The sequence below is a fragment of the Lontra canadensis genome, unplaced genomic scaffold (assembly GCF_010015895.1).
Source record: "Lontra canadensis isolate GAN:19392208 unplaced genomic scaffold, GSC_riverotter_1.0 scaffold20, whole genome shotgun sequence".
NCBI classification, from domain to species: Eukaryota; Metazoa; Chordata; class Mammalia; order Carnivora; family Mustelidae; genus Lontra; species Lontra canadensis.
The window spans coordinates 16,750,645-16,757,407 of NW_022631014.1; positions in this window are offsets into that span (position 1 = coordinate 16,750,645).

Genomic DNA, 6,763 nt, shown 5'->3' on the forward strand with positions numbered 1-6,763 from the left:
GCTAGGGGTGTGTTTGTGTGTGTGTGTGTGTGTGTGTGTGTGTGTAGGAGCACTAGTCACTCACCCTGCGTTGTTTGAAATGGACCGTTGCTGGGAGATTTCTGCAGGGTCTGCGATGGGGATGTGGGGCAGTCAGTGAATGCTTGCTGAATTACAAGACTTACTTTCTTTGAAAGCTTTGGGCCAACAAAAGGTAAGGCATCTGACCAAAAGCTGAGGGATTTCTGCTCCCCAGCGGCCATAGACCCACGAAAAGCTGCTGATACTCTACCTACACCAGAGTCAGTCACTTTGGTTCTAAGAAGTGAATGAATGGCTGGCCTTAACATCCTCAGTGATTCCCCAGGAGCTGGGATAAGGTTCCTGGGCCTAAGGGGCCTTCAAATGCAGTTCGTGGTCATTCTAAAAATAACCCAAATCAGTCCTTGTTGCCAGCTTTCACACACAAGCTTCCCCATCAACCATCCACACACAGAAGCAAACATACATACATACTATATATGTATATATATATGTATATATATACATACATATATATATATACAAACCTTTGGGGTTTTTCCTGATTGTAAAATAATACAAATATGGGGCACCTGGGTGGCTCAGTCAGTTAAGCATCTGCCTTTGGCTTGGGTTATGACCCCGGGGTCCTGAGATTGAGCTCCATATCAGGCTCCCTGCTTGGCAGGGACCCTGATTTTCCCTCTCCCTCTGCCACTCCCCCTGCTTGTGCTCTCTCGCTCGCTCTTTTAATCAAATAAATAAATAAAATCTTTAAAATAAAATAAAATAATACAAATGTACCTTTGAGATATCAAACCATACCATAAAGCTACAGTAATTAAAACAGCCTGGTTTAGGCACAGGAATATACCAATATCTCTAAAGAACAAAAGAAATAGGTCAATACCAGATTAATGGATATAGGATTTAGTTTAACATAAAGAGGAGACTGGAAGAACACATTTCTCAACTGAACTGAGAAAAAAATCCCAATCATTCATCAGTCACAAAAAGAGATTTAAGATAGATGAAAAGTTTAAATGTAAAAAAGGATTTCATATCCTAAGGAAATATAGGAGAACATTTTTGTGATCCTTGGGAAAAAACACCCTATTCCAACATGAAATCAAAGCAGGAAGATAAAGTCAACAGCAATCTTGCAGAAAAAAAAATGTAAAATAAGTGCATGGAAAAAGACATCTTTAAATAAAAAAGATAAATTGTGCGGAAATATTTAATAATGCGATAGCAAAGGGTGAAAAATCACAATATTTAGTGAGGCCAAACCAATCTAGAAAAATAGGAATATCTAGAATAATAAAATGGACAAATAACCCAAGAAGTATAAATCGCCAGTAAACATGGCAAAGATACTTAATCTCATTATTTACCCCAACATGGCAAAACTTTGACATCTTTAAACTATATTTTTCTTGACTGATCAGTTTAGCAAAGCTTTAAAAATATCTGCGTGCTCCGTGTTGGAGAAGGTGTGGGGGAAACAGTCCCACTTGAAGCTTCTGGGAGGTGACATGCCCTGGTTTTCCTCCCACCTCTCCGGATGCCCCCTACATGCTATTTGCTGGCTTGTTCTCCTCTCCCAAGAGTTTCTCAAGATTCTGTCCGGGACCTCTTTCTTCCTCACTCTGTTCCCCTTTCTCAGTAACCCCATCCCTGCCCCTGGCTTCCGTTCTACTTAAGGAAACCTCTGAAATGTATGTGTTCTGCTCAGGCTTTTCCTCTTGAGCTGCAGACCTAGAGAATGGCCTGATTTCTTTTGGATGTCTTAGAGGCATCTCAGTTTCATAGGTCTCCAGCTGAGCTCCACATCCTCTTCCAGAAAACCATCAACTTCTCCAATGTTCCTTGTCTCAGTGGACGGCACCCCCAGTCATTCAAGTGAGCAAGCCAGAAAGCTGAGGGTTCTCTTTGCTAATCGTTCCCTCGTCCCTCATCATCAATCAGTCACTAAGGATTGCTGGCTTTGCCCTCTTAATTATCTCTCCCATGTGTCCCATCTCCACCACCACCACAGCCTGAGCCAGGATTTGTCAATCTAGGCACTATTTATATCTCAGGTTAGGGGGTCCTTTTTGTGTCTTATAGGATGTTTATTTAGTGGCATTCCTGACCTTAATCTGCTAAATGCCATAACATTCCCACACACCGTGTGACACTCAAGAGTGTTTCCAGAGATTGCCCAGGGTCTTCAGAGGGGAGAAATTTCCCTGGTTGAGAACCACTGGCCTAAATTACCACTCTCTTTCTCCTAGATATTGGCAATGGTCTCACTTAGCTCTTAGTGTCTACTTTCTCCCTTTCACATCCATTTTTTCCACTGCCACCAGCCTCATCTCTTCAAAACACAAATCTCACCATGTCAACCTCTTCTTAGCAAACTTCTGTGCTGTCCATTCCTCAGTGGATACAGATTCAAATCCTTAAGGTGACCTAAAAGGCCCTGTACTGTCTGGTCCCTGCTTCCCTCTCCAAGCTCATTTGAGCCACATTCTGCTCCTCTCTTTATGCCCTGAGGGCATACCAGCCTTCTTTCAATTTTTCAAATATGCCACAGGGCCTTTGCACAGAACTTCTGTGACATGTGGTGTCTGCCCCTTCTTCCATCCTTCCCTAATTAGCTCATATTTATACTTTCATTCTCAGCTCAGAACTTCATGGATAGCTCCCAACACTCCCCAGTCCGGGTCACACAGCCAATATGAGTCAGGCCCTCAGCGGCATGCTTCGCCAAAGGCATTCCTTTCCCTCAGTTAGTGTTTTGTTACAATTGTCCAGTGAGTGGCACCTGTTGCCTACGACCAGGTGCAGCGGTCCCAGTATGTCGATCCCCTGCGTAGTTTGCAGGTATCAGAGTTGCTGGGATAGACAAGACTCACACGGGCTCTGGGTTGAACAACATTTTACTTACGTGGAGAAGAGACAGAACAAGATCCCCTTCAATAGCCAGTGTCTGTCTCCTATGCTCAGCGGATCTCTCACCCAGACAACACGGGGAGATGGTCTGCATAAGATTCCGTTTGCATTTCAGGCCAAGGACCCCATGTCCTCCTGCAAGGGGTCTGAAGAACAGAAAGCTGAGGTCCTGCCCAAGGGTCTTTGACCCATGCTGAAGCAGAACAAAGAAGGACACCTGTTCAAATGTGGGACAGGAAAAGATATTACAGAGCAGAGAGCGATACCCATCACAGGTCCAAAGGGCTCTTTATCCCTTTGTAAGGGAACGCTGCCCTCCTATGCCAGCAGCTAGAAGCGGCACATGATTGCCTTTCCCAGTGGTAATTTCAGATTGTTTTGTTTGTGCCCACTAGACGGTAAAGTCTGTGCAAGGAGAAACCATGCTATTCTTATTCACCGTTGTTTTCTCACTGTCTTGCACACTGGACCTGGTGAGCCCTCAATGAAACATGTGTTGAATGAACGCTCTTTTTACAAATTAACAATATTAACCCCTTGACCATCTTGTGTGACAAAGACTTTCCCCTAGCTGTCCCCTCAAGACTCAAGAGTTTTACAAGTGTATGTTGAGGCTTGTAGTGTCTGAGTTGAGGCTATCTAATTGAAAATAGTTCATAACTCTCTAGGATATAGACCAGACAGAAAACCAGGTTATCCAAGTGAGTGCGAGAATGGTATTTAGCAAACTTGGCTTCTAGTCTCAACTCTGCTAATTGCCAGCACATACATGACTCTGGACACCGCTCTCGGCTTCTAAGACGCTCAGTTTTATAATCTGTGGCGTGAAGGTACTGGGTGAAATCAGACTGCCTGTGAGGATTCCATTATTTTGGAAAGCTCAAGGCTAGGGATGTACATCATTAGCACAGTGGGAATGGCTGGAGTTTGGAGACTACAGGTGACCAAGGGCAAAGCTCTAAGAGTAGAGTGTCAGAGTGGAAGTCCGATTGCCAGAGGTCGTGAAGAATGCACAAGAAGGACATAGAGTGCACACGTGCGTGTGTGTGTTTGTGTGTGTATACACATGCCCCAGACAACCCTAATTCTTGCTCTCCTCCAAGGCAGTCCTCCCCTCTACCATTTCAGCCAAACTTAAGTTCTGTTGAAGTTCATGACCTCGTTTTTACTGATGCTCTTTGTTGATTTAGCAAATTTAATAAAACACAAGGAGCATTTTTTTTCTGATTTTATAATATTTGTAACAGTTGTTTTGTAACATTTTCACTGGTGGAGGGTTATAGGCAAAGGTCATTTCCATTGGTCTGGGTTCACCAGAGAAACAGAATCAATCAATGAATCAATCAGTTGTGGTTATGAAGGTTAAAAAGTCCCCAGATCAGCAGCTGACAAGTGGTGTGATTCTAGTGTGAGTCAAAGGTCTGAGAACAAAGAGAGCAGATGGTATAAGTTCCAGTTTGCATCCAAGTCTGAAGACAGGAGAAGACTGATGTCTTAGCTCGAAGACAGGCAATGTGAGCTCACCTTACTCTGCTGCTATCTGTTTAACCAGATACCTGGGCCCGTGATTGTCAAATTGACACATAAATTGACTCATAAAATTAACCCATATCAAATCTAATTGCCTTTTCTTTAGTTCTGATGCTGGACCCAGATTCAGGGCTTGTCTGGGCGGTGTCATATAGGCAAGCCATCCTTTGCAGAAGAAGTTCTGGGCTGGGAAAAGCCTTGTCCCAACTTGCTTCTGAGGAGACATGCAGGAAGACTGACAAATGTACTTTGTGGCAACGGCTCAAGAGTCCCAGGTAAAAAGGAGGAAAGGCAAATTTGGAACAAGATCAGTGAGATTAAAAACTAAGACCGTTGTGCACTTCTGGGTTATCCTTTCCTGTCGGTGGGCTCATTGCACGTCTCCATCCTTCCTACCTGCTCCAGTGCCAGACCCCACTGCAGCACAGCTCGGTTAGGTACAACAGCTTCTATCCCCCTTGACCCTTCTTCATTTCTAGCCTCACAAGCCTACTTACTGGGCTGCATTTTCCAATCATGTAACAAACGTGACTTGGGGGTCTCTGTGTTCCCAGCACTGTGCTAGGTGCTGGGGCAGGGCTGGAAATGAGTAGGTTTGAGCTGCAGACTGAGCATGCCCGTGTCCTTCACACCCTCATCCCAGCCCTGCGTTCCCCGGATCAGACTGCTGCAGCCGCCTTCACACATCTGTCCTCCGCTTCCCACCCTTAGCCATCTGACTTCCCACACTTGCCTGGGGCCATGGACCCCTTTGCCAGTCTGGTGAAGCTTATGAACAGTCCCAGAATTGTTTTTTAAAATGTACAAAATGAGACACAGAATTACAAAGGAAAACTTTATATTGAAATGCATTTTCAAAAGGTTTTAAAAATCAAATTTAGGAGGATGACTGGATGGCTCAGTCAGTTGAGCAACCGACTCTTGATTTTGGCTCCGGTCATGATCTCAGGGTTGTGAGATCGAGACCCACGTTGCACTCCGCACTGGGCATGGATCCTGCTTGGGATTTTCTCTCTTCCTCTGCCTCCACACCTGCTTGTGCTCTCTCTTAAAAAATCAAAAATCAAAAATCAAAAATAAAGCAAATTTGGGATGTAATATGTATGTGTTTCTTTATTACCTTATTAAGCAATGAGATTTAGCAGCAGATCTAAAGCGAACTCTAATTTCTTTTTAAGATTTTATTTATTTATTTATTTGACAGAGAGAGAAAGAGAGAGAGAGAGAGAGCACATAAGCAGGCGGAAGGAGAGGGAGAAGCAGAGAGCCAGATGTAGGACTCATGACCTGACTAAAGTCAGACCCTTAACTGACCTTGCCACCTAAGCTCCCCAAAGCCTATTTTAATTTCAAAGCATGAAGAACTAAAGGATATTTAGAGACATCTACGACAACGATACCGTGATATGGAAATATCTGTGATTTCTGTTGTGACAAAGTCTCAGGTCCTGCCAATGCATTGTGCTTTGTCGACTATACTTAATTGAAGAAAATGTTTCATTTCCTAAAAATAAAGATTTTTTTTTTCCCGCATGCAAGGATACAAGGCCCCTGCATTCTTTCTGTGGACCCCAGGTTAAGAAGTTACCAGACTGGTATTACAGCAGAAGTGTGGGTTTCCTGCTCAAAATCTTTTGATGATTCACTCATTCAAAAATAGGGGCTCACTGCTTGCTGAAGTAAGTCTAAATTCAGCCTGGCCTTCAAAGATTTCCTTCTACCAATTAATTCTTTTTCTACCTTAAAAAAATTACATAAATGGTATGGTATCTTCAGTTCTTTTGCCGCTTGCTTTTTCCATTCAAGTTTTTTTTTTTTCTTCTGAGATTTATCTATATTGTTACCTATAGTTAGAAATAAGCTGTGTAGTATTTTATTGAACAAATAAGTACAGTTCACTCATGATCTTCCATATTTGTGGATATTTGGGTCATTCTCATTTTTGCATTATTTGTAAACGATGTTATATTGAATTTATTTTTGTTACTATTATTTTTAAAAATATAGTTGATGTCCTTTTTTTTTAAGATTTTGTTTATTTATTTGACAGAAATCACAAGTAGGCGGAGAGGCAGGCAGGGAGAGAGAGAAGGAAGCAGGCTCCCCGCTGAGCAGAAAGCCCAATTCGGGGCTCCATAATGGGACCCCGTGATCATGACCCAAGCCAAAGGCAGAGGCTTTAACCCACTGAGCCACCCAGGCACCCATATTTTTGTTATTTTTAAGTGAATAAAGTATTTTTAAATTCAAATACATTAAATATTGGTAGGTAAGACCCATGAAAATAAAAGCCCTT